Raw genomic sequence first — 23224 nt, 5'->3', positions numbered from 1 at the left:
TCTACACAGAAGAGCATAAGAGAGCATTCAATATAAAGCAATACATTTTCATTTCCAGAAAACCTATATAATTAATACTACACATTGTTTTCAAAGCCATACAGCTTTTCTTTGTTTCCTTGTGGATTTTCTTCTGTTCTCTGCTGTGCACTTTTTACTTTATTTTCCCCTCTCTCCCTCCACCCCCATGAAGGATAGAATTAAGCATGGATATACATACACATGCGTATGTGTGTGTGTGTATACATATATATGTATATATAATACATATACACAAGTATATGTATATGTATATATATATATATGAATATATAAAAGATACACAGATATCCATAAATGTACACACATATACACATATATGTAAGATCATACTCTGCTTATTTCAACTTGTCATCTGTTTCTCTAAAGGTGGAAAGCATCTTCATTCATAAGTCCAAGAGGTTCCATGTTTTCCTAAATCAACCAGCTTGTCATTTTCTATACTACAACATTTCAACCTAATCCTATTCTATCTGAGAGATTATCTATGCAAGTTTCACCCCCCCCCCAATATTCTATATTCCTTCCATTCTTGGCTGGATAGGTTTAATTTATACAAGAAAATTTTATTTTAAAATAATCAAAATTATCCATTTTACACTTCAACAATACCTATAATATGGCTTAGGGTCTGATAGTACTGAATGGGCTTCCTTTACATCTTTTTTGTTTCCCCTGGTTTCTTTGAAGTTCCTAACCTTTTGTTCTTCCAAACAAAATTTGTTATTTTTTTTCTATCTAATTTTCTTTTAAACCCTCTCCCATTTCATTTGTTTATTTTTTGCCTATTGTATCAGTTTATTGGGGGCTATAAATCAGCCCTCCCATTTCCCACTCCTGCCCTGGTAGAAGGAGACCAGCCTGGGTTGGAAGAGGGAGGTACTCTAAAGGGTTATCACCACCCTCCAGGCAAGGGGACTGTTCACCAGCTTCTCTGGGAGAAGGAGGAGGATGTAGAGTAGCATGGCCCAGGTTCCAGCCCTCTCCTTCCCTGCTCTCCAACAGGACAGAGAGAAACTGGCCTGGGGTTCCCCTGTGTTCTAGGAGTCCCTTAGTTAGGAGAGGAGTTGTCATCACCACCTTCACTCTCCCCACCCCACTCATCCCGGCTCTTGGCCACTGTGCTTTCATTGATGTACTCCAGGGAGTCTGCATGCTGGACAGACAGCTCTGACAGGGCCACCCTGGGTAGGGGACTCAGCTCTGGGTTTACGTATGGCTTGAAATGATGCCAATGCTTCTGTTTCCATTCTACATGCTTTGTCCATGCCTCATACATCTTCATTGCCTTGGGAGCTAAGAACAGATGACTTATTTTTTATCCACTTGGCTAAGGGGCCTTTGAGTTCTACCTGGGCCACGTAGGTGATGACATAGCTCTTGGAGCCTATGCTCTGGATGAAGAAGCCCCTTCTGGATGAGCTCACCTCTTACTAGGTCTTTTTGGGCTGGTATTTTGGGTACTTGACTATGTAGGTCATAATGTTGTAATCGACTCTCATGGGTACCCAGGATTGGAATGTGATGACATGATGATTCTTCAGGGATGTCAAAAGTCTCAATCAATTCTTACAGTATTCGATGTCATGCAGCACTATGTGGATAGTTTTAGCTGGCACATTTCAGTACTCCATCTGGAATCCTTGTGAAAGGGCCCATCTAGCCCCACAGCTATTATCCATACTCCCAGGCCACCTTTGCTCTAGGTCAGGTTCCAGACTGTTTCAGCCTCATGCTCAGCCCTAAAGTTCTGGAAGCCCTAGTCATCAGGCACCTGTATGCTGTCTTGACAATTTTTCTTGACTTCTTTCGAACACGTGACCTGGTTGCTCTGCAACGTTCTCTTGGTTTTAATGAAGTGAACACAATAAAGTGAGCTACTAACAGGTAAAACCTGGGACCAGTGAGTTATTTCTCCCCACCCCCTACCATTTCTTGTTCTGTTGATATAATAGTAGTAGTTTCACAGTTGATATAATAGTAGAATGAGTTTATTCCCATTGGGGCCAACCATATGAAGAAGTTTCTGGGTCAAGGAAGAAAGAATGATGGATCTATCTTGGAATATTGTCCCAATTACTTTTTTCCAAATTCCAGAACACAGCAGAAGCAAATGGTCAGGCAGAAACCAAGAACAAGAGGCACTGAAGTGTATACCTTGCTGACCATTCATAGAATCATGGATTTTTAGCTGAAAAGAATCTCAGAGGCCGGCTAGTCCAATGCTCTCTTTTTCAGATGAAGAAATTGAGGTTTAGGGAGATTAAGGAATTTGCACAAAGTCATATATGTAGCAAATGTTAGAGTGGTAATTTGAACTCTAGTCATCTGACTGCTAATCCATCACACTATTATTTTTTCCATGGATTCAATTTCTTTCTAGCATGAACAAAATCAAGGAAGAGATTATATGTAGCCACAACTATGGATCATTTGATCATTTAGTGAATGCTTAGTTTTAATTAGTCATTGATTTAAATGGGTCAGAAAATTCAAGGACAGATGATGTGCTATAATGATGTTCAAAAGTAAAAAAGTTACGATGAATCTTTGTAGGGGCTATTAATGGTGGTGTGCCAGCTGAGTTATCTGGCAATGGACACGTACACAGTGTCAAATTTCGCTATGTAACCTAAAAATAAAAATTTTCCCAAAAGTTAAAAAGTTCCAAAAGAGCTCCATTTGTACCATTTCCTGAGTATCCACTTTGGTATCACAAAGTATGTATACTTTTCATATAGCCAATTCACAATATTGCAGGTTTCATATCTGGAATGTACCTTAGAGGTCATCTGTTGTTGTTGCTTTGTTACTGTTTTTTTTTTCCCAGTAGCATCTGACTCTTGATGATCCCATTTGAGGTCTTCTTGGCAAAGATACTGTAAAGTTTTGCCATTTACTTCTCCAGCTCATCTTACAGATGAGAAAACTGAGGCCAACAAGTTAAATGACTTGCCTAGGGTCACATAGCTAGTGAGTGTCTTCCTGATTCCAGGCCTGAAGCTCCATCCACTGTGCCACCTTGCTGCTCCAGAGGTGATCTAGCCCATTGTTACTTTGTACATGAGGCTTCTGAAAATCTAATGAAATTAAACAATGCATCCAAGGCCACACAGGTTGTAAGTGGCAGAGCTGGGATTTAAACTCGGGTCTTTTTGTCTCCAAATCAACCACAGTATCCAATTTCAGAAGAATTAATTAAGCACAGACTACATGCTAGGACCTGACACTGTGCTAGTACCTGAAAATACAGACAGAAATCAAACATTCCTTTCCTCTGAAGTAGTTAATTGGAGAAAAATAGTAAGTAAGCCATAGGGTGTCCCAAAAATCTTACTGCAGAATTAAACCTTAATAGCTTAATGCTATGTATGTATGATATGTATATTTTTGAGGGAATGTACCCTATATTTTAGGGAAATATCCTAGTGTAAATCCTCTGATTCTACTACTCGACTAAATGAGTTTGCTCTAAGGTAGATGTTTCCACTTTATACTGAATGATAAATAAATCAATGTGGGTTCAGTGAGCTGTAGTTTCAGGTTCAGACCCTCAGAGCATACTGAACCAAGGGTCAACATATTCCAAGGACCCCTCCCTATGAGAGTTGGGTAGCCCAACATCAAAATGAAATATTAATGAATCCTTTCTCCTAGACATACTTAAAGAGCTAATCTTAGAATAACTTAGTTTCTTCCCTTGTGAAGGAAAGAGATAGGAGAGCCTGGAATGACATTGCTTGGCCCTAAGGGTATAGTGGGCTGGGTGGCAGGTGAAAGAGCCATTTCTCCAAGGTATATTATGCAGTCCTTTCTCCTGATTCATTTAACAACGTTTGTTCTTTCTTTCACTAAGCATTTATTAAGAGCTTAAATGAATGGATGTCTTTTAAAAAACACGAAAACTTAATAAATATTTATTAAGGGCTTACTGTGTGCAGGGGATGTATAGGCATTCAAGGAGGACTGGTTTGAGGGTTTGCTCAGCCCTTTTCAGGGCTGCTTATCCACTTTTGGTGTCTACCTGTCACCCAGCTCTCATCTGTGGCTCCAAGAAGTTATGACATGTACAATGGCCACACCTTGGTAAATTGTCTCGGCAGACAGGCTAAAGCAGGTTGAGGGTAACTGACAGTCATCAAACCCATCAGTGACTTAGGGGAATGTCTACCCCAAATATGTGAATCCTAGCAGAATGGATAGATGAGAACAATTTGTTCCAATGGCCATGGAAGTGGCTGAAACAGGTGCTGTGGAGTGCTTAGAGTTTGTTCAAACATCAAAGAAGCCAAGGTTACCCACTACATCCTGGGCCACTGCCAGTCATACTGACTTTTGTCTTGACACTGGACTTTGACCACTCTGGAAGAGAGAGTGAGGCTGATGACTCTGTGAAACTCCATCTCACATAAATCCAATTCAGGCATGAGTCAAGATATCACCCTGTATAGTCATTGGTCCTCTTTGAAAATGAAGGACAAGTAACTACTATGTACAGAGTCCTTGGCTAGCCCCTGAGGTATTGAGTCAGTTCAATGTGGCAGTTCATAGAGTGCTGGGCCAGCAGTCTGGAAGACCTTAGTTCAAACCTTTCTTTAGACACTTACCATGTGACCTTAGGCCAGGGGTAGAGAACTTGCAGTCTAGAGGCCACATGTAGTCTTCTAGTTGTTCGGATGTGGCGTTTTGACTGAGTCCAAGTTTTGCAGAATAAATCCTTTTATTAAGGGGATTTTTTCTGTGCAATTTGTATTCAGAGGGTTGTACTTCAGGATCTAGAGGGCCACATGTGGTCTTGAGGCTGCTGCAGGTTCCGCACCCCTATCCTAGACAAATTACTTCTGTTGCTTCAGTTTCCTCGACTGCAAAATTGGGAAAACTCAAGTAGAGTTGTTTTGAGGATCAAAAATTTTTAAAAAATTGTTGTGCTTAGTATAGTGCTTATATAGTAGCATTATACAGTAAGCTCATAATAAACGCAGGTTTCCTTCTTTCTTGAAGGAGATGATATAATAGTCAAATAATCAGTCTACTTAGAGGATAAACACAAGCTACAATACACATTTCATAATAACTGCATTAGATGGTTGCATAACAAAGTGTTATGAGAGGTCCATTTATTAAGGAAAGAAAGCATGAATAGATGAGAGAAGGCTTAATATCTTTGATTAAGATGAACAGGCAAATGAATTAACAAGATGTAATGAAAATAAACCAAGATTTAGGTAGTAGTAGTAGTAGTAGTAGTATGAATAGATTAACGCTGAGAAAATTTAGTCACTATAAAATCTGAGTTTGAGGCCACAAGGCTATAGAATTGGTTCAAAATAGAGACAAAATAAAGATTCCCAGTAGTATTGAACTATCCAAATGACAATATAAGTGGAAAGCCATGATCTTGTCACAGAGATCACATTCCACTTTCTGGATCAATTTCATAAGTGACATTAACAAGCCACAGGTCACATCAGTTGATGAGACTAGATCATTAGTAATTTAAGTACTGGCAAGGCACTAGTCTATAGCTACTATACCTCCATTGCAACTCAAAAAGCACAGGGTAAAACAACAATAACAAAAACCAACCCCCTTCACCCTCCCCCCCAAAAAACCCCACAAAAACCCAACCAAAGAATCATATAGACTTTTGGAGAACAGTGAAGTATAACTGGAAACAACATGGCTTATGCTGCTGAGGATCAGACAGGATAAGTGTGACAATTGGAAATAGAGTACTCAATATGAGGAAAAACATTGCAAAAACCCTGAGGCAAAGATCTGGAGAAGTAAATAATAACAATAAACCAAAAGTAACCACAGATGCTTATCTGAGTGGTTACTTAGTGAGAAGACTGTTTTGTCTCTATTTGCATTTATAGTGTTCATAGCAACATCATCAGCTGTATAATTTGTCTATAAGAGATTATATTATATAAAGATACATATGCATTCACACACACACACACACACGCACACACACGCAGACATACATCCATACATCCCATCAGTGACACTTTTCTTAGATGACTCATAGCTCTGATAGCAAAATCAATGGAGAGATGCATTTGGCTACACTGAGTCCTATGGTCTCAGTTTATAATGGTGGTTAAATAGAATACTATCCTTGCCAACCTTTCAGCATAATTGAGATAATGCAGAAATCTCTGCCCTAGAGCAGAAATGAGAAGGGCCAATGATATTGATGCTAAAATGCTATATTTTTCCAAAGCCAGGATTAAATATTTTGAATAAAAAAGATTATTTAATTATATACCCTGCTAAATTGGCAGCTTTTTGGCTTGCCCTTCTGTGTGTCCCCATGGTTTAGAGAGATCACATTCAATGTTTAAGAAATTGACATTGAGAGAAGTATTAGTTTTAGAAGGTGATATGTCATAGGATCATAGATTTTGAGCCAGATCATAGATTTAAAGGTCATGAATCCAGCCCTTGCCTTCATTTTATAGATAAGGAAATTAAAATCCAGGTAGATTAAGTGATTTGTCCAGCAGAACTAGGATTAGAACTAATGTTTTCTGACTCAAAGTTCAGCATTTTTTTCCTACAGTACCACACAGCCTCCCTCTTTATATGTTAACATTCTCAACCACTAAATAATATTGTTTCATGACTTCATATTTTAGGCCATTGTTTGGTTCCCGAATTTTACTCTGTTTTGCTATGGTTTGGTGTGTCTTCTTAAATTAGCATTATTTCCATCACTCCCTTTCCTTGTTCAAGCAATCTTTGGACTTCTGTTTCAATTTACCTAGAGCAGCAGGCTACAGTTACATGATACTTTATTCTTTTCCACCCTTGAATTTCATCTCAATCTACTCCATCCCCCCTCCATATACACAGCACCTTGAATTTAAATTTTATTTTTCAATAAGGTCATCTATGATTATTGCTGTACTGAACTTGTACTGGCAGTGTATCGCAGTCATACAAGGACCGGAATTTTGAATAATGCCACTTTGGTTACAGTTGCTGGCTAAGTACCCCTGCCAAGGATTCCAGAGGTAAGAATCAGCACTGATTAACTCAAATGAACAATATTTGAAAGGCAAATAATAATGACGTGATTGAGCAGGGCATGTTCCCCATTCCTTTTGTGTCAGCGTTCCTAATCACACCTGCAGAGGTTGAGAATCAATTATTTAATGCAGAACATTAAGGCTAGAGTAAGAACCTGGATGAGGATAAAAAGAAATTCTGGAAATGTTTCTTACAATGGCTGTGGCACTATAACAATGTGCTGGATGCCTTCCCAACCAGCAATTAGATTGTGATTCTTTGCATGTGTTTGTGTACAGATCACTATGGACGCCTAAGAAAGATATTTATAATTTACATAACCCGGATCTGTGCATAATGCTTATTTTGGAGAATGTATGACCTTGAACAAGCCAATCTCTGTGGACCTCAGTTTATTTACCCACAAAATGACCTACATTATCTGTGAACCTTCTTTCAGCTTTAAGACATGATCTTATTTTTCAATACCTAAGAATGATATATCCAAGCTTAACATGAAGTCTGAACCACCCAAGGACAACCATTTTCATATTTATCTTCTTTGAATAACATTGCCATATGTTGTTCATTATAATTACCTTTAAAATATAGTCATATATTTACAAATCACATATGTAGTAGTTATCCATTCATTTCTGTTACTTCATTGTGGTATAGAAATGATTATGTTCTTTAAGACTTTTCAAGCGGAGAGTAAGTCTGGCTTACTCTTTGTAAGTAAGTAAGTAAGTTAGCAGACTTACTCTCTCCTTGAAAAGCCTTCAAGAACACAATTAGAAAGTAAGCCCTTGTAGACTCAACTGAGATAGAATGGATAATAGCATGACTACAGAGAAGATCAATCAGATAACTAATATTTATTAAATACTTATTAAATATCAGGTACTGTGGTAGACACTGGGGACATGAAGACAAAAAGGAAGCAGTTCTCTTCAAGGAGCGCTCTATTCATTAGAAGAGAGAGTTGAACATAGATCTTCCTAGCTTTGAGGCCATCTTGCCAACCAGTAAATCAAGCTTTCTCACTATTTAGGAAATGCATTCAAATCTATAGGAACAAGAACTACTCCTTCCACTATACAGTCAAAAGATATGAACAGTCAGTTCTCAAAAGAAGAAATAAAAAATACCTATTTAAAATGCCCCAAATTAATAATAAGAAAGTGAAAATTAAAACAACTGTGTTATTCCATTTCACTTGCACTAGATTGACAAAGATGACTCCCAAAAAAGGAAAATGATAATTGTTGGAGAGGAGGAGATGTGGTAGCATAGATATACTAATGCACTGTTGGTTGGGTTTGAATTGGTTAAGACATTCTCTAAAGCAATTAATAATTATACACCCCGAATCACTGAAGTGTGTATAACCTTTGATCCAGTGATGCCATTACTACATATATACACACACACACACACACACACACACACACACACACACACATATATACATACATACATATACATATATATACATATATATATAATGCACACACACACATATATATATACATATACATATATATGTATATCCAAAAATATAAAAAGAAGAAAAGAACACACTTATACATATATACATACATATACAAAAATTCGTGATAGCATACTTATTGCAGCAAAGAACTCGAAACCAAAACAGGCATCCATCAGTTGGTGAATGGCTGACCAATCATGATAGCTAAATACCAATGACGATGAAACATACTTCCCAATTCTTGTAGAGAGGTGATGGAGTAGAGATGCAGGATGAGGTATATTTTTTGGACATCATTAATATTCAGATTTAGATTATTCCTTTGTTTTTCTGTTTTTCTTTTCTTTTTCCTTGAGGGAGAAAAGAGAAAGGCACATTAGGGATATTGATGCCAAGGACCAGGAAAAAAAAAGTCAATTAAACATTAAAAAAAATAAACAGAACATCTTAGAAGTTCAGAGTTGAACACAGACAAGAAAGATACTTTTGCAACTAGCATAATAGGGGAAGGGGGGAAGATATATTTAATGAAAATAAAAGCTGTATATAATAAGATTCATGATTTCACATACAATTCTCTTTTCATCTTCTTTGTTGTTTATGGAAATGTTCATGCTCATTCATATTGAGCAAGTTCCAAATAAAAAACAATTATTTTAAAAAGAATGCTCCTAAATGTATTTTCTGTGGGGGAAGCTTCCTTCCTAAATCCTGATGTATTTTCACTCTAGCTCTTTATGGACTACTCCAAATTTGTGTGTGATCTTTTGAAGGGGAAGACATCTAAATACAGCTGTTCAACAACTACTGTCCTAATCATTTGGAAGAGTTGAAAGAGTTTCACAGGGGATTTGAAGCAGGATTTGCCACAAACTCTCAGATTCCTTATTGGATCCTTAAGAATGATGCTGAAAAGGAGTCTAAGTAATAATGAAAATATGAATCTCTTTCCATACATGTGCTTATTTCTTACAAATGTAATTCAACTCATTTTTCCACACCTGTCCAGGGAATCAGATCTAATTTGAGGGTGAAGTGGAAAGGAAACAGAAACGGGTGCACAGGAGATACCTGTAGTCCATGGACAAGTGGCTACACTGAGAGAACCAAAGGATAATGGAGAAATAAGATGCCAAACAATCACAAAGAACAGTAGATAATTTTGGAAAGTACCTGTGAGATTTTTGTAAGTAGGAGCTTGAGTAATTGTGGGAAAATTTCATTGATGGGTATTACTAGGAAAGGTGTATTGTAGGGTCTGTGGTATTGAATTGATTATTCAATAATGTTTTTTTTTCTTTTTATTAAAACAAAACAAAACTTGTGATTTTGTGAATTATGTGTCTATCTTCTTGGCTGTTCTGAAAGGAAAGGGAAAGAAAAGAAAACATTGATTCTGAGTGAAGGCTTAAGCCAAGTAATGCTGAACACCTTCCAAAATGTATCTCTTTCTCTCCATACTATAGCTCTGGCAAAAGGGCATGGTAGCCCAGGCATTGCTCTATCACTTACCACTCTAGAATAATTTATTAGACATATCAAACCTTTTTTATATCTTGATTGTTTTTATCTCTCTCTCTCTTTCTTTTATTTAATTGACTTTCCTTATTTGAACAAAATATGTCCAAGTATGGTAGAGATGGCCTTAATTATCACACTGACTGTTCAATAAACTTTCCAGTTGCCTGGTTGTTATAAATGTAGTGCTCATTCTCTCTCTCTCTCTCTCTCTCTCTCTCTCTCACACACACACACACACACACACACACACACACACACACACACACACATAACGTATTCTAATGGCTACTATTTGTTTCCTAAGATTCCCATATGTAGTTAAACAACCATGGAGAATATAGCCTACTAGTCACTTCAATAAGAGAAAAATCTCTTTATCTTAAAATTTGCCCCATAAAGGACTGGTGAGGAGATAGCTTTTCTAGATAATCCTTTAGCATATATGACTATTCAAAGTGGTTTTATAGGTTATTTAGGGGGATTCAGTCATCTCTCCCATGGTTAATCTGATTTTTTTTTCTCTGAATCAGAGAGTTTCTGTAGTGGGAGGAATATTTGAAGCCAAATGAACCCAGAAATGAAAAGAATCTCCTCTGCATGATACCCAACAAGTGGTCATGCCAGCATTTGCGTGAAGACTTTTAGTGAAAAGGAACTCCATGCTTCAAAAACTAAATTTTGTCATCTCTATAAAGTAAGGTTTTAATAAATACTTGTTGATCAATTGATAACCTTCCAGGGCAGCCCATTACACTTCAGAATAATGATGATCATAAGGATTTGTTTTTATGTAAGGGTGTGACCTTTTAGACTTTGCTAATTTTTCAGATTGAAAGCAGCAAAGACAAAGATACATGAGAGATTTGAATACGCCAATAAGAATCTTATATATAGTCCTACCTCTTCTCCCACAGAGTCAATACTCATGTTCATGCCCACATTATTTCTCACCTGGATTATTACTATAGCCTTCTAATTATTCTCTCTGTGTCAATTCTCTCCCTGCTGTAAACCATCTTCACCACACAGCTGCCACAGTGATTTTCCTAAAGCATAGATCTGATCTTGTCATCCCCCACTCAATCAAGTCCAGTGACTCCCTGTTACTTCCAGGATCAAATGTGGAGTCCTTTGTCATTTAATGCTCTCCAGAATTTGGAACATTTTGATCCAACATACTGTACCTCAAATAACACATTATGTTCTATCTCCATGTTTTTGTAATCACTGGGTACTTCCCTATGCCAAGAATACTCATTCTCTGCACCTTTCCTTATTGGAATCTCTGAATTCCTTTAAGACATCTCAGATACCATCATTTGCCAGAAGATTTCCCTGTCTTTCAGAAGCCACTGCTGTCTTTCCCAGTACTTTCACCTTTGATCTACTCTTTCTATTTATACTTTTTATGTACCTATTTATTTACATGTTGCCTTCCCATTAGAATATAAGCTCCTTGAGGGTAGGGGCTATTTTTGCCTACCTATTTAGATCTATCTTCAGAACTTAGTATGGTGCTTGGCAAGTAAAGGTCTTAATGAATACTTGTTGGCTAATTGGTACCTTGTAATCCGTACCATTCCACTTTAGAATAGTGCTGATTATTAGGAAAATTTTCCTTATGTGAGGGTATGACCTGTCAGACTTTGCTTTTTCACATTGAAAGTAGCAAAAACAAAAATATGAGAGATTTGAATCTGACAAACAATAATAAAGTACCCTGAAAATATTGTAATTCCCAGGCAAAAGAATGCTTCAGTGCTTACTTTCTCAGCTGCTCATCTGCATAAGATCAATAGAACTTTGGAGTTCAAAAATGGAGAGCTGTCAAGCAGAAAACTTTTTTTTGTGATTGTTGGAAAAATGTTTATTGCCTTATTGACTTAACCTACGGCAATACATAGTTGATAAATATACTAATCACCATAAGTTAAAGTGAGGGTTGTCACTGAGGGGACTTAGCTCTGAAATAGAGAAATTGTTCAAAGAAAGGATCTCAGAGCCTGATAGAAGAGAGGTTATGACTTCGTACTGGTACCTGCTGGCTGGAAGATTGAAGTCCCTTAGTGACTAGTGAACGGAAAACAATCAGAGGTCATTTTACAAATTCCAGGCTAAGGGTCTCTTGTCCTTTCTAAAAAGTATGCCATTACTGTGGCACCAAAAAGACCTGACCCAGCAGAGGAGCCAGTAGCAAAGTGGCCCAATACAGCATAGAAGAAATCAAACCTAACGGATATATGTAGTACAAAATAGAGGAGTCTAGTCTAGCCCAGAGGTTAGTCCCATTATTGAACTTTATGGAATAGTCCCTGAAAAGAAAAAAAAATACATTGATACCATCTACTATTCCAATGCTATGAATTGCTTTGGCCATATGTGTTCCCCACCATGGTGTTTTAAATTTATGATCAATTTTCTCCATGGACAGTATGTGCATTGATGATAGAGCTAATCACCATATGTATGGATAGAAGGTTAAATCATTTTTATTCTTACTTTGCCTTTCAAGTAAATGCCTTTGTTAAAATTCAATTCATTTTCCTGATTTATCACTGAAAAACACAATGGTAGAGACTCAAGACCCACAGTAGCTAGCCATAAGGGTTACACCTAGAACTGTGAGTGTAGTTGTAACAGTCAAGTGGTTTGGGAAAGCAATCTGACAGGGTTGGAGCACTTTGGGGTATTAAGATCAGGAAGGGGTGGGAGTAGGAATATGGGTCTGGGGGTGTCCAACTAGACATATTGAGACTACATTTCATTTTTTCCATTCTCATTTCATATCACAACCCTTCACATATCATACATACATACACACCCACGCACACCCACACCCACACACCCACACACACACACACATATATATATATATATATGTATATATATATATATATGTACATACACACGTATTTTCTCCATGGACAGTATGTATGTATATGTGTTTGTGTATATGTCATATCACTCAAGGCTTCTCTAGTCTTTCAATTTATCCTTGCATGATAACAAGACCCTTTACCATCCTATTACTCTCCTGTGAATACATCTTACTAATATATTTGGTAAAATATGGCACCTAGAAGCCTACACTATATTCCAAATATGATCAACCATTCGCCAATGGTTGGATAGTGGGACTATCACCTCTAATCCTAGATGCCAGTTCTCTCGTAAGTATAGCGTAAGGTCAGATTAACCATCTTGGCATCTGTGTCATATCATTGACTCTTTTGTAGCTTTGCAGTACATTAAAGCCCCTAGATCTCTTTTAAATCAACTTGTGTCATGGATTAGAAGTACTGTGTAGGCATTTAATAAATTAGAGGCAGTGTGGGATAAGAAAAATAGTGTTGAACTTGTAATTATGAAGACATGAGAGAAAATCCTACCTCATTAATTATGTGACTATAATTAAATCATTTACTCTTTGTTTTGCCTCAATTTCTTCATCTGGGAAATGGGAATGATATTTGTACTTGCCTCATAGGATCTACCTAGTGCAGGAATGGCTCACTAGGGTGAGAAGTGGTTATTGGATTGGAGCAGGAACAGAAGAGACAACAGTTATACCTACAATTGTGAAGTAGGGTCTTAGAACCAGCATATAAATTAATCTAAAGCCTACAGTTGTAAAACCAGGTATGGGTCTCAGATCAAGGTAAAGTCTGCAGTTCTATCATCCTAAACACATAGAACCTTCCTTCTAGCAGAGGGTGGGTGGAACAAGAAAGACTCTATTAGAACTTCAAAAGGAGGAGGTTCAAAATTATATTTGTCAGACCCAAATGTGAATATGAAAAAGGCAGTAGGGATGTGAAGAGGAAGGAAGAAAGTGTGAAAAGCTACCCCAGGTGGGTTGTAGATTGTTAAGATCAGAAAGCTTTTGGTATAGTCCAGCTTAAACTGCCCTTAGATCCTTGAAGAACATAGCACTCAGTACCTGGAGGAAAAATGGAAGGTAACACAAAAGAAATACAAAATGGAACCAAGAAAGATCCAGACCTTCACTCAGGAATTTATAGAGCCTGGCCCCTAACACCAAGTCTTAATTCAGGAAGCAAGACTAGAAATATGAGTAAATAAAAAAGAATACCATCATAAAAAGGTGTTAGATTGACTGTGACACCTACCTGGGAAAAGAGAATGACTCCAAAATATCTACAATCAAGTCCTCAATAAAACATTCAGCTTAGACAAAATTTCAGCTAGAATTACTCGGGGGAGGGGGAAAGAAGCAAGAGTAAAGGTGGTAAAATCATTTTAAATGATTTTATAATTGAAATGAAAGCACTAGAAGGAAGAAATGGAAAAGAAATTGTGGTTATAAAAAAATCATAACCCAGAGATGTTGTAAAAATCCAGTTGAAAGAATAATTACTGAAAGTATCCAGAAAGAAAAAAAATCAAGTGAAGAGAAGTCACACTGAGGATTGTACATGATTTTGCATCTACCACTAACAGAAAGCTTGAAAAGCAATGTCAAAAAAAAATGTAGACTTATAACTGGAAAGGAAACAAGTAAGCTTGAAGTAAAGGGACAAAAAAACCCCACAACAATACTTTCTAATATTTAAGAGTTATCTGGGGGGCAGCTGGGTGGCACCAGCCTGGATTCAGGAGGACCTGAGTTCAAATCTGGCCTCAGACACATAACACTTACTAGCTGTGTGACCCTGGGCAAGTCACTTAACCCCATTGCCTAGCCAAAAAAAAAGTTATCTGAAGCAGAATGGATTGCTTTAGGAGTTGGTGAATTCTTCCTCATTGGAGTCATCTAAGCAAGAATTTTTTTTTAATGTATTATAGAGGAAATGGTATGAATTCAACAATTGGCCACTTAGGAACTCTTCCAACTCTGCAATTCTGTGATGCTAAGGAGTTCAGAAAAATTCTGGACGAAACCGTGTCAACTTATTTAATTGGAAGCTTACCTTCTCAAAAAGATGACAATTATTAGCGATTATATTTGTAATATTTCTTCGTGTTTTATATTATGACATTTATTTTGTATTTAATATTAATATAAAGAGTCTGGCAATGAAAAAGAAGTGTTCCTTTTCTTCTACCTGCTTCTTTTCTGTTTTCTGCCTGCTAATGTTCACAAGAATAATATTAGATTGAGGGAATGTTAGACCATTTGGCTGGAAGTCAGAACTGATTCTGACTCTGTTGTACTACGTCTCTGACTCCACACAAACCACTTTGATGTTGTGGCCTTCAATCACCTGACTGCAAACATAAAAATGTCAAATTTCACCATCTTTACCTATATGATTATATGACTTTACCATTTTTCTAGAACAATACAGCTAATTCAGGGTTAAATTTGGCAGATTCCGGAAGCAAGTATACAGCTATTTATCCTGCTTATTGATGACCTTTCTATCACTCTCTAATTATAGAAATACTTCATTCCCAAATGATGTCACACAGTTCTCCTGATGTGTACTATGATATTTTGGGTGCAATGAATTAGCTCAAAGATGCCCTGTAAACTGAACTTGAATCCAAATTGTTACCACTTAAATGCATTTTATAGTAACAGCCCTAGACCTCAGCATCTGAACATTTGTCTTTGCAGTCAAAACACCCAGAACTCGAATGTAATTTGACATGAGTAACTGTTTTTTTCAAAGGCAAGCCAAAGAAAAGAGGCAATATCAGGTTAGATTTGAGTGACATTAGGAGGACTGCGATGCACATGTTTACATAACCCTATCCACACCATGCATACTAGTTAACATTATCAGGATTTCACTTTTGAGAAAACTAAAATCAACCTGAAATTGAAAATGAAGTGATCTGAAGTGTGTCTAAGGAAACACAAAACAGATTATAATAGGTCAATGTGAGGTTCATTTATCAAGTGATGTGTAGGAAGTAAGCATACAAATCATTTTAACAAAGAACAGAAGGAAGGAGGAAACATTCAAGTTCCTGTTCAAAGCTGCCAGAATGAAATTGACTAGACAAAGCACCCAGTTGAAAAGAATTCAATTCTATAAGAGTTGTCCAATTGCAAATGACATTATTTATTGCTCCCTCTATCCTATAGTCCCCATCAATTGTAGGCCTTTAATAAGTGAACAGCAGCAGTAGCAACAACACTAAAAAATAACTCCTGAACACTTATGAAACTCGAGAGGTCTTTTTTTAATGATATGGGTGAAGTGGCCTAAGTGTCTGAGTACTGAAAGTTGAGTTTCAAAAACGTAATGAGAAATGTATTCACCTTACAATGTATCTTTTTTCATAATAGATGTCTATGAAGTAGGTTAATAATATTAATCATATTTTATAAATAAAGAAACTGAGGCACAGTGATACAAATCAAAAAGCTTACTGTTAGTCATAGCTTAGCTCTAGTAAAGTACATGCTTATTTGATGTGAATTACCTGTTCTCAGGAGTCAAATGATCTGCCTAGCAGAAGTAATTTATTTCAAGTAAAGGAGTACTTTGCTTTTAAAAGGGAGCATATTTTCATTGATTTCATTGTAGGATTGTGTCTATTACTAATATAACAAGAAAATAGACACACTAGAAAGAGTTAGCATTAAACCAAATGCTGTGCTCTAAGTTTCATTACGATATGTTCTAGAGCATTTCACTGTATATGTAATATGATAGTTAAGCCAAATATGCCTAAATATCAATGATTCATAGGAAGCAGAATGAAAAGGAAACTACTTTAGCTTGCAATTGGAAGTGGCATGGTAAAGAGTGACTCTGGAGCTAGAGAACAGTACTTTCAATCATTTCTTTACTGTTTATTACCTGTATGGTTTTGAGATGGTCACTTAGTCTTGTTGGGGTTCATTGTCCACACTTATAAAATGAGAGAGTTGTACGAGATGGCTTCCAAGTCCCCTTCTAGCCCCTAGATTTTTTATTTTGTGGTATACACTCTTCAAAAGCCATATAAGGGATATTCTGTAAGGGGCCTTAAAGATCTTTTCTTTTAGATATAATTATAATAACTCACATATGTAAATAGTTTGCAAAACACTTTACATATATTATCTCATTGATCCTTACAACAACCCTGTGAGATAGGAGCTTTTATAATTGTACCTAATCTTCAGGGAACTGAGGCACACAGAATTAAAGTGGATTGTTTAGGATGATGCAGTTCACAATAATGAACTAGGATTTGAACCAAGTATTCTGGATGCCAGGGACAATTCCAGGTCTTCCTGATGTCAATCCAGCACTCTGTCCATTATACTACATCACCTTCCAGGAAAAGCCCAAATTTATGTTGTGTTTTATACTTAATTTTCATCATAACAGCTCTTAAAAATCTGTCCATACTTTTTGTTTCCATACTCTCTCCTCAGCCCTTTACCTTCTGACTTCATCATTCAACTGAAACTTCTCTGCACAATGTTACCAATGTTATTTTAGTTGCCATATCAGAATGCCTTATTTTTAGTTCTCATGCTACTTGATTTACGGGGGGCATTGATATTTTGTCCACCTACTCTTGGATATTCTTTCTTCAACGAGTTTTGGTGACATTCTTCTCTCTTGCTTCTCTTTCTACATCTGACAACTCATTGTTAGTCACATTTATTAAATCAGCATTCATATCCTGCCTTCTAACTGTGGGTATAATCCAAATCTTTGTCCCAGATCTTTCTTTTTGCTGTCTCCATGTTTTCTCATAAGTGAGCTCATCACTTCCCATCAGTCCAATCAATATTGCTATGCAGATGCACTCCAAATCTAAAGGTTCATCCCTACTGTCTCTGATAAACTCCAATTCCATACCACCAGTTCCTTGTTGGCCTTTTCTAATGTGATATCCCATAAGTATCACAAACTCAATATTTCCAAAATAGAACTCAGTCTATTTCCTGAAAAACCCACCTATTGTCCAAAGTCCATCAATTCTTTATAGAGTACTATCATTCTTTTGGTCACCAAGGTCCACATCAGTCATTCTCAATTCTACACTGCAATGCCCTCTCCATTCGATCATTCATTAAGTCTTATCTTTTTTACATCTATGACATCTCTCATATTTACTCCATTCTTTCTATCTGCCCAACCACCTAGTTCAGTCCATCAATTGGAAAATGCTACAAATCATGTATTGATTATTATTTTGTTGATTTCCTAGACTGGGTTTATTGTGGGAGATCTGGGCCCCTCTAGATCCTAACATACTAAAAACTTCCCACAATTCCTTTGGAGCAGGCATTTCCACCAACCTTCCTCTATTTGTGAGACATGTTTTCTTAGCATCATGTCACATCACATTGTAACAAATCCTGTCTGAGGCTCAATCTCTGCTTCTGGATGGGGTCTTCTTGAGGGGTACTGTGTTCAATGAAATATGCATTGATGCACACAATATATGAAAAGGGCAGTGAGGAGGCAAAGAAGATGGTCACTAATACCTTATACTAGTAAGAGTCAGTTATATTCAGGAATGGTAGAAACCAATTTTAATAGGTAAGGAGAATCAGGGAAATAGATGATCCTGGGAGCTGGGCTGAGGAGTGGCACTTTATCTGATAGGTTTTTGTTCAAGAGAATGCCAAGATGAAAGTGATTCCTTAGGAAGAATGATCTATCCATATTCCAATCCAGTGAGCACAATGGATGGAAAGCAAGATTGACTAGGAGCAAAAAAGAAGGCTCAGAAGTCTTTTACAACAATACTGGGTTAGGTGACAAAGTCCTTGGAAACAGAGATATGGAAATGGGTATTTTTTTCAGCTCCTCAACTACCCTGTGTTCCTTTGTGCATTCTTTATGACACCTCTGATGAGTATGGTGGTGCTTTGATGTGCTTTATAAGATTTCTCTAATATTTCTTTAGGCCAGTGAGAGCCTTTTGAGGTAATTTCTCTGATTTACATTAGCTGAGATGGCACAGCAGGATGTGGTGATTTGATGGTGTTCAAATACAGGAAAGCCTTTTGAAATTTCAAAGAAAACCCACAAGGCTCAGTGGTCTTACGAATTTCAAGGATGTATTTTAATTTCCATAGAAAGAAAGAAAAACAATAAAACATTTGGGGAAATGACTATCAGATGGAATTGAAGTTCTCTCTTCATCTTGCAACTTGACACCTGGCTTTACAGATCTTGCCTATATGTCTGCTGGATTCCCAATTTTCTTAATTCATTTGCAAATAGAGGGGAATTATCCCATTGTATCATTATATCATTACCTTTATATTTATTTGTTGACTTATCCAGTCATTAGAATTCATCCTACCCTCAAAGTTCTTTGAAATTATTTTGTATTCACTTATCTATGTACTTGTAGATTATAAACTTTTTGATTGTGTCTTTGTATACCCAGAGTCTAACACAATCCCTGGTTTATTAAAGTTACTTAGTAAATGTTTATACAATTGAAAATATAGTGGGTGCCTAGTAAATTATTGTTAAATTGAATATATCCATGCATACATATAAATATATATTACATCATATATCTATATGTATACACATAAACATACATATATGAATATAATGTTGTTCCAAAAATCTTGATATCATGTACCACATGGCTGTTAAAACAGGTTTGTAATCAACATCAGGCTGCTAGAGGCTAATGTTAACAAGAATTTTGTTTAGCCGATAACCAATGTTTAATGATAAAGAGTGTATCTATGCATTAATTAATAAATGTTCCTCTGTCATCTCTACAGTAGGACATTAATTAATTCAAATGTGTTGTTTTGAGCACACAATTCTCAGTTGGCTAGTATTATGAGATAAGTAGTACAATTGACCAAATTTATCCCCTCTGTGGGGTTCTTTCAAGTCTCTTCATCTGGATAGGTCCAATAAGAGATACAACATCCAGAAGAAACACAACAACATCTGTACCAAATTCTAAATTCATCAATGAACATCCTTAAATATGGACAGAAACTCTTTTCTAATACAAATGAATTTATCCAATGTTTTATTTTAAAATAAATATGATCTTGCAAAAGATGTAAAAAAGGCACACATTGTACAAAGTAAATTTAGTGCTTATAATCGAAGATATAGATTGTGTGAGAAACAGGAAGTACAGTTACTGATCCGTGTGGCAGTGAGGCTGCCATCTCTAAAAAAATGGAAGTCACTACAGTAGTTTTGTACCAAAATGTAACTTTAAATAACTGCATGCATGTTATGAAGTAACTCTAGTAGCAAATGTCAGAATGTCTCAATTTTGTACGCTGTGCCCCCTAGTCTACTAATGCACATACACAAAGATCTAACTTCACTTCAACTTTGAGTAGGGACATTAAAATTCAAGTAGACCAACTCCCTCATTTTATAGATGAGGAAAATGAAGCCCAGAGAGGTAAAGTCATCTTCCCAAAGAGTAAGAAGGAGAAACTGGTCTCCTGACTCCCAATCCAGTTTGTTCTTTCATCAGGACACAGTCTAATTGCAATAAGGGAAGACAAATTTGTGTGCTGTGGATACATTAAAGATGGAGAATATAGTCACCTCCCAGATTTCTGAAGGAACTATAGGAGTGAACTCTGTAATGAACTAGCTGATTTAAAAAAAAACATTAATAAATAATAAGAATTTATCATATGCCAGACATGGATTAGGTGTTGGGAATACAAATGCAAAAGACAGCTTATATTTTCTCATCTCTAATTCAAGTCCAAGGGACCATAGCTCTATCACCATCCCATTTAGCTTTAGTTTGGAATGTAGTTTGAAGACACATTGAAGGCACACTTTTTGCCCTACTTGTCTAATGAGAATATTTTTACTCATTTGTTTTTCCATTCTGATTCAAGATGAATCATTGGACAGTGGGTTGGACATGAAGCAGAATTCATAAAAGAAAGCACTCTTGAGACATTCTGAGCTTTCTTTCTGAATTCAATGAGGTCATCCAGTCAGATGGTCTCTTTTCCTCTTCAGATTTCTAATAGCACTTTGTACAGACCTATCTTTTGTCCTTTTTGGCTAATAATAATATCACTTTGAAATTTTAATTTTTTAAAAAATTTCTGATTCATGTGAGTAATCCTTTCAGTGTCCCACATAACCTCCTACTCATGCCTTTTCGTAGTGCAGTTCATCTTTATTTCCTAAGATAAACCTTCTCAAAGGGATCTATATAAAATGTCAGAGATACTCATCTAGGTATTCTGCTTCACACACCCCTGTCCTCCCCTCCCATTCTCACTGTATTCAGTGGGTACTGGTCAGTAATCTGACTCATGACTGGCTCACCTTCTTTTCTAATCATACATTTCCTGAATGATATTCCTTCCTTTATGCCACTTTTAGCAAAGAAGTCATAGTTAATATTCTACAGACTGATCTTGCCTATCATGCTTTGTTCATTGCCCTTTTTGTCATCAGCAATTCTTATTCTTAGGAGATTATGATAATGCATGATTTTAGCCATATGACAAAACTAGAAGACTATTTATGTATAAAATGTGAGCTTTTGTATTATTAAAGAGCAACTTGGAATTGTTGAAACCAATGCAAAATTTTCAAAATTCAATCTAGCCCAATTCTTCCTTTATTATCTTCTAGATTCATCTTATATTTGTGTCTATAGTGCTTGCCTCTGATGCATGTATATATGGTAGAAAACATATTTGTGTGTGCATATGTGTGTATTTCCCTATATAGTATCAATTTAAAATGCAAATAGGTAGACTGATTAATCACTTCTGTGCCAGGCAATGTGGATACAAAGACTAAAAATTTATCAGCCCTTCCCGTCAAGTAGCCTATATTCCATTGGGAAGACAATATATTCAATCAGTGGCTACATATATACATAAAAATAAAGCTTAAAATTGCACTAAGAATTCTGGGGTACTATCTTTCTCCTCTGTCCCTCTCCTTCTCTCTCTCTCTCTCTCTCTCTCTCTCTCACACTCTCTCTCTCTCTCTCTTCTCTCTCTCTCTTCTCTCTCACTCTCTCTCTCTCTCTCTCTCTTTCTCTCTCTTTCCCTCTCTCTGCCTGTCTATATCGCTATCTCACTATATATTTATCTATGTATTTTAGAAATGAGTAAATATAGGGGTCCAAAGTCACTGATATACTTCAGGTCACCTACATTTGGAAATAATATAATTTCTGATATTTGCTAATCTTTGGCCTGTTCCCATCTCTCTAAATTCAATCTCTTATATTTTTTTTTACTAAAATGGCAGTGTATTAGGAGCAGCAGCAGTCCAGAATCCCCACAAATCCTCAGAAAAGCTCTAAAAATGTATTATAAGTTAGAGTGATAAATAAAATAGAGGATAAAAATGGCTCTTGGATCCTCTATCTAGTCCAGTACTCCACAAGCTTATTGTTGGAAAATGGTAGAGCCTCTGAGGAGAGAGAAACCAGGATAGATGGAAGGCTTAGCATGCAAGCAGCCTGGACACACAACATAAAAAAGAGTTGAAGGCAACTTCCACCCCAGAGATAACAGGCAACAGGGACATCCTAGCCACTAGGTAGCCTTCTTGAACCACAACAGTTGATAAGGCCAGACTACCATATAAGCATCTGTTATACAGGCGGGTAAACCCAGAGTCATAGCAGGTGCCAGCATCTGCCAGCATAGTGCTGAGGCAATTTTGCACCAGACCCGCAGGAGGCAACAGAGCCAATCCAAAGCCCAAGTAGTCCATGCTCAACCCAGAAGCCAGGCTTCCTACACCTGAACTCACAGTAGGAGATATGCAAATTAGCACCCAGGATGTCTAGTGTACAAAATACTCACATTAAGCTATATCAGGAGGCAAAAAAGAAGATATGGTCAGAGTAATACCTGGGGACTAAAACACTTGGAATCTTGAAGAAAGCCTACTACCAGAATCATTATGATGAAGTGGGTGTTAACAGTCAGAGTAGCACGCTGGATAGTTCTGGTGGCCTGTTATTTGTGTTTATTGTAAGATATTATATCAATAAAACTATTGTAGTAACTACAAAATAATTCACTGGCGTGACACATGGTGAAAAAAGTCATCAGCACTTTGAAAATGAAATAAACTTTTGAAATTTTCTTTTAATATGTTTTATGAAGAATTTATAAAAGGGGTGGGAATTGATTTTAATTTATTGTTCATGACAATTCAACAGTAATTCAACGGTTTCTAGTTAGGGCATGTGAAAAGTCACAGGAAGGATTGGAAGAAACTCTAGGTTTGA

At 36.7% G+C, this 23224-nt stretch overlaps 1 pseudogene; it reads right to left on the bottom strand.

Moving 5' to 3' along the window:
* Positions 1 to 1090: 1090 nt before the first annotated feature.
* LOC110199054 (START domain-containing protein 10 pseudogene) lies at positions 1091 to 22701 on the bottom strand (annotated as a pseudogene).
* Between the last annotated feature and the right edge of the window lie 523 nt (positions 22702 to 23224).

This window comes from Phascolarctos cinereus, unplaced genomic scaffold (genome assembly GCF_003287225.1).
Source record: "Phascolarctos cinereus isolate Bilbo 61053 unplaced genomic scaffold, phaCin_HiC Scaffold_5;HRSCAF=322, whole genome shotgun sequence".
In the NCBI taxonomy this organism is placed as follows: Eukaryota; Metazoa; Chordata; class Mammalia; order Diprotodontia; family Phascolarctidae; genus Phascolarctos; species Phascolarctos cinereus.
Note: the sequence above shows the minus strand (reverse complement) of the source record. Positions and strands in the feature narration are given on the sequence as shown.